Here is a 12321-nt window from a genome sequence, read left to right as displayed (position 1 = left end):
GGTTGAGGTAATCCCCACATCTCAGGGGGATCATAACCCGATAAATATGACCTTAAGTTTTTCAGACAGACCAACCTATGACCACGCTCACGGTGCCAGTGATTTAACAACCACCACTGATAACCTCCGATTGGTGTGGCGTGGCATAGACAACAGAGCAGTATTTGAAAGGATGATAAGAGCTTATCCTGACTTGATTGACACCTGCATGACATTTAGAGAATGTAATCGGGAGGTGGTTGGCGCCTTTACCCAGCTTTGTTCTGGCATTAAATCCTTACTGTCTAAGCCAAACAAGAAAATTTACTTAGATCATGGATGGTTTAATGCTGATTGCTCTGTAGCTAACAGAGCTCTGCGAAGGGCGCTTGATATTAAACCTAGGAACAACTCTCTTGTGACATCGCTTAGGATAAGCTATAAGAGAGCTATTAAGATTAGAATAGAGGAGATTATTACAGACCATTGGGATAATCTTGTTCGGGCAAATACCTTAAAAAAACGGTAGGGATTTTTAGAAGGCAGTTAACGGTATGAGATCCCTGGGAAATACAATGTCGCCTATTAGTTGTAATATATCTAGCGAGTCCTGGGAGAGTCACTTTAGTAAGATCTACGCTGCTCCGGACCCGAGTTCAGTTTGTGAGGCACGTATCCCTATTATTGGGTTACGGATTGAACTATTTGAAGTTGAGGAGGCAATCGCTCAGAGCCTGGGACACAAAGCACCCGGGCCTGATGGCCTCCCTATCGATCTAATAAAGAGTCACCCAGACTTATGGGCTCCATTACTTTTAAACGTTTTTAATAATTTAACAAATTCCCCTGAACCCCAAACCTGGTCCTCCAGTATTATATACCAATTTTTAAGAAGGGGGATTGGTCTCACCCGAGTTGCTATAGGCCGATCTCCCTGATCGATAATACTTTGAAAATCTTAGGGAGAGTGCTCAACAATAGGATCAAATCGTGGGCTGAAGAATGCCAGGTTTTACATCCATGTCAGTTGGGGTTTAGGAGTAAAGTGGGCACTGTAGAACAGTGCCTCAACCTCAATCTGATCACTGGCAAATACAATACAGCCAAGAAAATACCATTATTCCTCGCATTCATGGATCTCACGTTGGCTTTTCGATTTCGTCAATAGATCTCGGTTGTGGTCCACTCTTTTAGATTATTGATTGGAGGAGTCATTGGTCTCGCTCTTAGCATATTTGCACAGTGACCTACACGCCAGGGTTCGTATTAGTAGGGATGGTGAGGTCTCCAAAGCCATCAGAGTTGGTAAGGGGGTCAGGCAGGGTTGTGTCTTGGCCCCCCTCATATTTATTTGATATATTAATGATTTAAGTAAGTCTCTGGTCACTTTGACTCCGGACGTCCCATCTATTAACGGTAACAAAAGTCCGGCATTGTTATACGCCGATGATGCTGTACTGATGGGACGCACCCCAAATGCTTCACGTATTTTGGTTAATGGTTTTGTAGAGTTCATGGCCACCCTTGATTTATGCACTAATTTAAAAAAATCTTTTCTGATGACTTGTGGGTCTAAAAAGTATTTTAATTCACCAATAGTTTTAAATTCAAATCAAATACTGAGCACTAGCACTTTCCCATACTTGGTTTGGTATTCGCATCTAACGGCTTGTGGAATGACCATGTGGTCTATTGTAGGAGGAAGTTCTCCAACTCCATTAATACCATACTTGGGTTTCCCAAACCAAGGAGTGCAGCGCTGGTGTCATCTACCCTCAAGATCTATAGACTTCAATGCATACCAGTCGCAACCTATGGTGCGGAAGTCTGGGGGTACACATTGAGTGATTACATCCAGGGTGAAGAGAACAGATTTGGTCGTAAACTCCTGGGTGCACCCATTTCCTCAGCCAAGTATGCAAGCTATAGCGAACTCAACCTTCCATACATAAAAGATAATATTAAGGCTCGCCCTACGTTATTTTGGTTGAGAATTTGGAACAATCCTGCAGCAGCATTAACTAGAGAGATTATTTTAGACTGTTTGATATGTGACAGGGGGTTGTATATACCATGGCTGGCTGCGGTTCATAAAAGCCTAGCCAGTGTGAACCTGGAACATGTGTTTTTAAATCCCTTAGACTCTAGCTCCATTAGCAGTAAATCCCTCCAGAAGACCCTGTATGCCAATTATAAAAAAGCTAGACTAACTACTGAATGTAAAAAAACCTCAGTGGTTAGATACATGGAAATCGAGAATGTGACACCAGTAAGCGTGAGCGAAAAATCCGTTCCGCTCGCGGATTTCGCGGATTTTCGGTAAATCCGCAATCCGCGAACTCCCGCAAATTTACCGAATATCCGCGAATCCGCGAGCGGCGGATTCGGGGGGCAAAAGTTGAAGCCTTCAAGCTTGAAGTTGTTGTTGTAACTATTTTAGGATGGCGCCGGCAAGCTGCCAGCGCCATCCTAAAATAGTTACTAAGTTAGCTTCAACAGAAAGCACTAATAGATAAAATTAAGCAGGTGCTCGAGCACCTGCTTTATTTTATCTATTAGTGCTTCCTGATGAAACTAATTTAGTAACTATTTTAGGATGGCGCTGGCAGCTTGCCGGCGCCATCCTAAAATAGTTACAGCCCAGGATGATGGATGGACAGCTCACTCAAGGGACCCCTGCGCCCTTGACCAGGAGCTACTTTCTCTTGATCTGCTGCTCTGATCGGCCTCTGACCTTTTATACAGACAAGAGGCATGTGAACTCGCATGGAAGCCCCGCCCGTTTGGCCCCGCTGCCATACTCGCGGTGGCTGTGCACCGTCTTCCCGCCATTTACCCACTATGATGGACAGCTCACTCAAGGGACCCCTGCGCCCTTCGGGGCAATTGCATAGTAACACACACATGGTCGCTGGAACTAGTTGAAGCTCAAATTCAGTGACTCATTCATCAGCCCAAAAACAATCGTGAGCGTCGTCGAGGCTGGGCAGGTGTGCCTTCTTCCCAAATCTACCGTCGAAAATCAGCTGTGATGCTGGATAGAGCCCTTTGTGTCCTTGACTTTCACAAGCGCAATCCTCGTGCTGTTCCTGTGACCAAGAGCTTCTTTCTCTTCATCTGCTGATATGATCGATCTCTGACCATTTATACACACAAGAGGCACTTGAACTCGCACAGAAGACCCCCCCAATTAAAAAAATCTGCGAATCCGCAAATTCGCAGATTTTGCAGAACCGCGAATCCGCAAATCCGCAAATTCGCGGATCGTGGATCTGCGAAATCCGCCCATGCTTAGACACCGATTTACAAAAAGGGGGGTGGTGATGAACAGAGTGTCTGAGTTAAACAGACCACTCTTACCCAGTCCAAAGATCAGGGCTTGATCCATCACCGTTATTTATCTCACTGCCCCATCCCAGCTCAGAACCTGGCTATATGCAAATCAGTCTGTCCCTGGCCCAGTGCATCATGGGAACAGGGCAGACTAAACTACCAAGCCAATTCTTCACCAGAAAGGAGACAAGCTACCAGGGACCGGTTTCTGGCATTTCAGCCTTCTTCGGCCCGGCTTGCTTGAATCCTGATGGAGCAGTGAGAAAGGGACTCATGTCTGAGTATACCCTGCCACACCTATAGTGGCCAAAAACGATTTACAAAAAGGGGGGTGGTGATGAACAGAGTGTCTGAGTTAAACAGACCACTCTTACCCAGTCCAAAGATCAGGGCTTGATCCATCACCGTTATTTATCTCACTGCCCCATCCCAGCTCAGAACCTGGCTATATGCAAATCAGTCTGTCCCTGGCCCAGTGCATCATGGGAACAGGGCAGACTAAACTACCAAGCCAATTCTTCACCAGAAAGGAGACAAGCTACCAGGGACCGGTTTCTGGCATTTCAGCCTTCTTCGGCCCGGCTTGCTTGAATCCTGATGGAGCAGTGAGCAGGGAGAGTGCACCATCAGGATTCAAGCAAACCGGGCCGAAGACGGCTGTAATGCCAGAAACCGGTCCCCGGGAGCTTGTTTCCTTCCCAGTGTAAGAATTGGCTTTTGTAGTTTGGTTTGCCCTGTTCCCATCATGCACTGGGACAGGAACAGACTAATTTGCATACAGCCAGGTTCTGAAACTGGGATGGTGCAGTGAGCTAAAAAACGGTGTTGGATCTAGCCCTGATCTCTTGACTGGGTGAGAGCTTTCTGCTTAATTCAGAGACTCTGTCCCTCACCACCCCTTGTTGTAAATATTTTTGTCCACCCTAAGCGTGGAAGGGTATTCTCAGATGTGAGACCCTTGCTCATTGCACCATCAGGATTCAAGCAAACCGGGCCGAAGACGGCTGTAATGCCAGAAACCGGTCCCCGGGAGCTTGTTTCCTTCCCAGTGTAAGAATTGGCTTTTTTAGTTTGGTTTGCTCTGTTCCCATCATGCACTGGGACAGGAACAGACTAATTTGCATACAGCCAGGTTCTGAAACTGGGATGGTGCAGTGAGCTAAAAAACGGTGTTGGATCTAGCCCTGATCTCTTGACTGGGTGAGAGCTTTCTGCTTAATTCAGAGACTCTGTCCCTCACCACCCCTTGTTGTAAATATTTTTGTCCACCCTAAGCGTGGAAGGGTATTCTCAGATGTGAGACCCTTGCTCATTGCACCATCAGGATTCAAGCAAACCGGGCCGAAGACGGCTGTAATGCCAGAAACCGGTCCCCGGGAGCTTGTTTCCTTCCCAGTGTAAGAATTGGCTTTTGTAGTTTGGTTTGCCCTGTTCCCATCATGCACTGGGACAGGAACAGACTAATTTGCATACAGCCAGGTTCTGAAACTGGGATGGTGCAGTGAGCTAAAAAACGGTGTTGGATCTAGCCCTGATCTCTTGACTGGGTGAGAGCTTTCTGCTTAATTCAGAGGCTCTGTCCCTCACCACCCCTTGTTGTAAATATTTTTGTCCACCCTAAGCGTGGAAGGGTATTCTCAGATGTGAGACCCTTGCTCATTGCACCATCAGGATTCAAGCAAACCGGGCCGAAGACGGCTGTAATGCCAGAAACCGGTCCCCGGGAGCTTGTTTCCTTCCCAGTGTAAGAATTGGCTTTTGTAGTTTGGTTTGCCCTGTTCCCATCATGCACTGGGACAGGAACAGACTAATTTGCATACAGCCAGGTTCTGAAACTGGGATGGTGCAGTGAGCTAAAAAACGGTGTTGGATCTAGCCCTGATCTCTTGACTGGGTGAGAGCTTTCTGCTTAATTCAGAGACTCTGTCCCTCACAACCCCTTGTTGTAAATATTTTTGTCCACCCTAAGCGTGGAAGGGTATTCTCAGATGTGAGACCCTTGCTCATTGCACCATCAGGATTCAAGCAAACCGGGCCGAAGACGGCTGTAATGCCAGAAACCGGTCCCCGGGAGCTTGTTTCCTTCCCAGTGTAAGAATTGGCTTTTGTAGTTTGGTTTGCCCTGTTCCCATCATGCACTGGGACAGGAACAGACTAATTTGCATACAGCCAGGTTCTGAAACTGGGATGGTGCAGTGAGCTAAAAAACGGTGTTGGATCTAGCCCTGATCTCTTGACTGGGTGAGAGCTTTCTGCTTAATTCAGAGACTCTGTCCCTCACCACCCCTTGTTGTAAATATTTTTGTCCACCCTAAGCGTGGAAGGGTATTTTCAGATGTGAGACCCTTGCTCATTGCACCATCAGGATTCAAGCAAACCGGGCCGAAGACGGCTGTAATGCCAGAAACCGGTCCCCGGGAGCTTGTTTCCTTCCCAGTGTAAGAATTGGCTTTTGTAGTTTGGTTTGCCCTGTTCCCATCATGCACTGGGACAGGAACAGACTAATTTGCATACAGCCAGGTTCTGAAACTGGGATGGTGCAGTGAGCTAAAAAACGGTGTTGGATCTAGCCCTGATCTCTTGACTGGGTGAGAGCTTTCTGCTTAATTCAGAGACTCTGTCCCTCACCACCCCTTGTTGTAAATATTTTTGTCCACCCTAAGCGTGGAAGGGTATTCTCAGATGTGAGACCCTTGCTCATTGCACCATCAGGATTCAAGCAAACCGGGCCGAAGACGGCTGTAATGCCAGAAACCGGTCCCCGGGAGCTTGTTTCCTTCCCAGTGTAAGAATTGGCTTTTTTAGTTTGGTTTGCTCTGTTCCCATCATGCACTGGGACAGGAACAGACTAATTTGCATACAGCCAGGTTCTGAAACTGGGATGGTGCAGTGAGCTAAAAAACGGTGTTGGATCTAGCCCTGATCTCTTGACTGGGTGAGAGCTTTCTGCTTAATTCAGAGACTCTGTCCCTCACCACCCCTTGTTGTAAATATTTTTGTCCACCCTAAGCGTGGAAGGGTATTCTCAGATGTGAGACCCTTGCTCATTGCACCATCAGGATTCAAGCAAACCGGGCCGAAGACGGCTGTAATGCCAGAAACCGGTCCCCGGGAGCTTGTTTCCTTCCCAGTGTAAGAATTGGCTTTTGTAGTTTGGTTTGCCCTGTTCCCATCATGCACTGGGACAGGAACAGACTAATTTGCATACAGCCAGGTTCTGAAACTGGGATGGTGCAGTGAGCTAAAAAACGGTGTTGGATCTAGCCCTGATCTCTTGACTGGGTGAGAGCTTTCTGCTTAATTCAGAGGCTCTGTCCCTCACCACCCCTTGTTGTAAATATTTTTGTCCACCCTAAGCGTGGAAGGGTATTCTCAGATGTGAGACCCTTGCTCATTGCACCATCAGGATTCAAGCAAACCGGGCCGAAGACGGCTGTAATGCCAGAAACCGGTCCCCGGGAGCTTGTTTCCTTCCCAGTGTAAGAATTGGCTTTTGTAGTTTGGTTTGCCCTGTTCCCATCATGCACTGGGACAGGAACAGACTAATTTGCATACAGCCAGGTTCTGAAACTGGGATGGTGCAGTGAGCTAAAAAACGGTGTTGGATCTAGCCCTGATCTCTTGACTGGGTGAGAGCTTTCTGCTTAATTCAGAGACTCTGTCCCTCACAACCCCTTGTTGTAAATATTTTTGTCCACCCTAAGCGTGGAAGGGTATTCTCAGATGTGAGACCCTTGCTCATTGCACCATCAGGATTCAAGCAAACCGGGCCGAAGACGGCTGTAATGCCAGAAACCGGTCCCCGGGAGCTTGTTTCCTTCCCAGTGTAAGAATTGGCTTTTGTAGTTTGGTTTGCCCTGTTCCCATCATGCACTGGGACAGGAACAGACTAATTTGCATACAGCCAGGTTCTGAAACTGGGATGGTGCAGTGAGCTAAAAAACGGTGTTGGATCTAGCCCTGATCTCTTGACTGGGTGAGAGCTTTCTGCTTAATTCAGAGACTCTGTCCCTCACCACCCCTTGTTGTAAATATTTTTGTCCACCCTAAGCGTGGAAGGGTATTCTCAGATGTGAGACCCTTGCTCATTGCACCATCAGGATTCAAGCAAACCGGGCCGAAGACGGCTGTAATGCCAGAAACCGGTCCCCGGGAGCTTGTTTCCTTCCCAGTGTAAGAATTGGCTTTTGTAGTTTGGTTTGCCCTGTTCCCATCATGCACTGGGACAGGAACAGACTAATTTGCATACAGCCAGGTTCTGAAACTGGGATGGTGCAGTGAGCTAAAAAACGGTGTTGGATCTAGCCCTGATCTCTTGACTGGGTGAGAGCTTTCTGCTTAATTCAGAGACTCTGTCCCTCACCACCCCTTGTTGTAAATATTTTTGTCCACCCTAAGCGTGGAAGGGTATTCTCAGATGTGAGACCCTTGCTCATTGCACCATCAGGATTCAAGCAAACCGGGCCGAAGACGGCTGTAATGCCAGAAACCGGTCCCCGGGAGCTTGTTTCCTTCCCAGTGTAAGAATTGGCTTTTGTAGTTTGGTTTGCCCTGTTCCCATCATGCACTGGGACAGGAACAGACTAATTTGCATACAGCCAGGTTCTGAAACTGGGATGGTGCAGTGAGCTAAAAAACGGTGTTGGATCTAGCCCTGATCTCTTGACTGGGTGAGAGCTTTCTGCTTAATTCAGAGACTCTGTCCCTCACCACCCCTTGTTGTAAATATTTTTGTCCACCCTAAGCGTGGAAGGGTATTCTCAGATGTGAGACCCTTGCTCATTGCACCATCAGGATTCAAGCAAACCGGGCCGAAGACGGCTGTAATGCCAGAAACCGGTCCCCGGGAGCTTGTTTCCTTCCCAGTGTAAGAATTGGCTTTTGTAGTTTGGTTTGCCCTGTTCCCATCATGCACTGGGACAGGAACAGACTAATTTGCATACAGCCAGGTTCTGAAACTGGGATGGTGCAGTGAGCTAAAAAACGGTGTTGGATCTAGCCCTGATCTCTTGACTGGGTGAGAGCTTTCTGCTTAATTCAGAGACTCTGTCCCTCACCACCCCTTGTTGTAAATATTTTTGTCCACCCTAAGCGTGGAAGGGTATTCTCAGATGTGAGACCCTTGCTCATTGCACCATCAGGATTCAAGCAAACCGGGCCGAAGACGGCTGTAATGCCAGAAACCGGTCCCCGGGAGCTTGTTTCCTTCCCAGTGTAAGAATTGGCTTTTGTAGTTTGGTTTGCCCTGTTCCCATCATGCACTGGGACAGGAACAGACTAATTTGCATACAGCCAGGTTCTGAAACTGGGATGGTGCAGTGAGCTAAAAAACGGTGTTGGATCTAGCCCTGATCTCTTGACTGGGTGAGAGCTTTCTGCTTAATTCAGAGACTCTGTCCCTCACCACCCCTTGTTGTAAATATTTTTGTCCACCCTAAGCGTGGAAGGGTATTCTCAGATGTGAGACCCTTGCTCATTGCACCATCAGGATTCAAGCAAACCGGGCCGAAGACGGCTGTAATGCCAGAAACCGGTCCCCGGGAGCTTGTTTCCTTCCCAGTGTAAGAATTGGCTTTTGTAGTTTGGTTTGCCCTGTTCCCATCATGCACTGGGACAGGAACAGACTAATTTGCAGACAGCCAGGTTCTGAAACTGGGATGGTGCAGTGAGCTAAAAAACGGTGTTGGATCTAGCCCTGATCTCTTGACTGGGTGAGAGCTTTCTGCTTAATTCAGAGACTCTGTCCCTCACCACCCCTTGTTGTAAATATTTTTGTCCACCCTAAGCGTGGAAGGGTATTCTCAGATGTGAGACCCTTGCTCATTGCACCATCAGGATTCAAGCAAACCGGGCCGAAGACGGCTGTAATGCCAGAAACCGGTCCCCGAGAGCTTGTTTCCTTCCCAGTGTAAGAATTGGCTTTTGTAGTTTGGTTTGCCCTGTTCCCATCATGCACTGGGACAGGAACAGACTAATTTGCATACAGCCAGGTTCTGAAACTGGGATGGTGCAGTGAGCTAAAAAACGGTGTTGGATCTAGCCCTGATCTCTTGACTGGGTGAGAGCTTTCTGCTTAATTCAGAGACTCTGTCCCTCACCACCCCTTGTTGTAAACATGCTTAGACACCAGCGGTATCGAGATATTTGTTAAAACCCATCGGCCGCTGGGAAAGGGGTTTACTTTTTCGGCTAAGGATAGATATTATGAAATACATGTTGTCATTTCCAGTGGGTTTTACTAACAATCTTGATCTTCTACCTTGCCCCTGTAACAATCAACACAAACAATCAATGCTGCACTTTTTATTCTTTTGTTCTTATTACTTATTTCTCACCAAAATATTTCTGATTCCGTATTTTAAAACTCTAGAACAAATCGATTATAAAGCAGCCTATGGGAGGGTGCTAGGTTTAAATGATGATGTATTAACCTTCCGGGTTGGATCGTTTCTGAAAGCTGCAGTGCGCACTCGTAACTCTATGCAACTATGTTAAAATCTATGCACTTTATTCCATGTACTTTATTTATGTTTTTAGCTGATCATTTTTTAACCATGAATTGTGTACTATATTATTGGAGGCCCATATTTATTCTGATGTATGTTTCTTAACTTGTACTTTTATGGATATGTTGTTTTTTATCCAAATAAAGTTCTATAATAATAATAATAACAAACCATCCATGGAGCTGTTGAGACAGCATTTCTTGGAGAATAATGTATGCCATGGCGTCTGTGCAGGCTAATGCTAGGAGGTGGTCACATTAAGAGAGAGTATAATACGAGCATATTTAGAGTCAGAGTATGTCATCCGCTGTTTGTGGTTTTACCAAAAAACAGAACCATACTGGCCTTGGAGTCAGATGTGTTGTCTACTGAGAAGCTGTAGCAAGGCCATAGCTGTTTTGTTCAGATGGAACACACCATTACAATTGCCACTGGCCTGCCCTCCAGAGCATGTTGCGGCATCAGTACTGTTGCAATCGGTCTGGCAGTGCCTTCTCGATGGGAAACAGCCATTACTACTCAGGCTTTACACCGCGCTACCATTACGACGCAGCAATCACAACGCAAGTCGTTACAACGACTTGCGCTGGATGGCACTATATACTAAGGAATAGCATGATTTACTATTCCAACACCTTCCCTACTGTTACGTGGGCTGGAGTTGGAATAGTAAATTATTCTATTCCTAAATCCAATGCCTCCAGCGCAAGTCGTTGTAACGACTTGCGCTGTGATGGCTGCGTCGTAATGGTAGCGCAGTGTTAAAGCCCGCGTTGTAATGACATACATCCCTTGACGACACCATTGCAAAGTATTCCGGGCCTACTGAGATAGAAGCGCCGGTGAAGGTGGCGGACGAGTGTACGAAAAATGTTGGTAATGCGAGTTCCACATGGCCTCCAGAGTGCAGAAGAAAAGGACGCTCTGATTATGAACTGCTTTCAGTTGGGCTGGGAACATGAGTGCACGGGTGAGGCTTCCGATCTAAGTAATTTTTTGGCATCTTGGAAGGACAATCACAGAGGTTAGCCTGTTACTGTATAATCTGGGAAAAGGGACACAGATTCATTATCCACCATTATCGGCGCGCTCTCGTTGGCTTTTTGTAGTAAGACATCATGATCTCTGAAATTAAGGATGCATGCCACTATCGTACTCTGTGGCACTCCCAGAGGTGGGTGGCGTGATGGAACCCAGTGGGGGTTTTCCACTGTGAACAATACAGACAGTCCCAGTGGGATACTGTAGCTTTCAACCAGTTTTCCACAAATTATTTAGCATTGGAAACTTCTGTATTCTTGGGCATCCCAATAATATGCACATTATTGTGGCACGCTCACCCCTAAGCATATTCTGCCCTGTCATGTAAAATCTGTAGTTGTCTAAGGAGAACATTAAGACTGGTTGAGTGCTCTGCTTACTTGGGAGCCAATGAGGATAGGGTTTTTACAGCAGTCATGACATCATCAACTGTAGTGACCATCCCTCAGCTGAACCAGGTCTGCACCCAGTGCACCAATTAGTTGCTCTATGACTGTTCTGAACTCCCGCAGAATGACATCTAACTTATCCTTGGGGGATCGGCCTTTGTGGGCGGACACAATCTACTGTTGCCTGAGTTGCAGAGTCTTCCGAGCGAATAAGCTGGGATGCTTTGCTGGTTTGGTGTGACCCATGATGCTTATTGGTCCCCAAATGAAGTATGAAATGCTGGACAATACACTGGGTGTCTACAGCCAGTCCGGCAGGCAGCCTTTTATACCAGATATGTCCGGAGGTGGGAGTTTTGCACAGCAGTCTCACTCACTATTGATCCTAAAGCGTGTGGGAAAATGGCTAGCTGTTCTAGGTAACCAAGGAGTCAAAAGTAGAACTGCATAAGTAATGTGGGCCAAAGTTCTGAGGGTAGCCAAGGGAGCAGGCTAGTGTGACTGCAGCAGAGGAGCCCTCTTCCAGGAGTTTATATATATTTTGAGGTTCACTCACCCACTTCCATCATGGTGTGGCGGACTCCCCAATGCAGCATCAGCTCCACAGCACCTGCAGTAAACTCCTGGCCTCTACGCAGGATGGAGGTACTGTCTGTCAGTGGTGGCTCAACATGTTTCACGGAGGGTGCTGCACCATGCCCCAGCTGCCAGAATCTGCCCCTTTGGACCCGTCCGTGACAGCGGCACCAACCTAACACATTGGGCCTCACAGCCAGCACCAATCATGCCGGGATGAGGGTCGAATCCAGTGGGCCCAGTCCTGGGCCACACTCTCCGCCGGTAATCTCTTGGATGCACTCGAAGCAGGACCTGCCAGCCCAAGGCCTCTCTGTGGAGCTCCTGTGGAGAGGGCGTGTCTTCTGTTATCGGGCTCTCAATGCCAATCTCTAGGGCCTTCCATCCCCCATCATCAACCTTCCTGCATGCATACCAGAGCCCCTTCAGGCACCCACTGGTCTCTGTAGGTCCGGGTGTGGGGAGAGCATCCCCGCTTGCCTCCCCAATGACAAGGA

Source organism: Lissotriton vulgaris, chromosome 1_1 (genome assembly GCF_964263255.1).
Source record: "Lissotriton vulgaris chromosome 1_1, aLisVul1.2, whole genome shotgun sequence".
NCBI lineage: Eukaryota > Metazoa > Chordata > Amphibia > Caudata > Salamandridae > Lissotriton > Lissotriton vulgaris.
Note: the sequence above shows the minus strand (reverse complement) of the source record.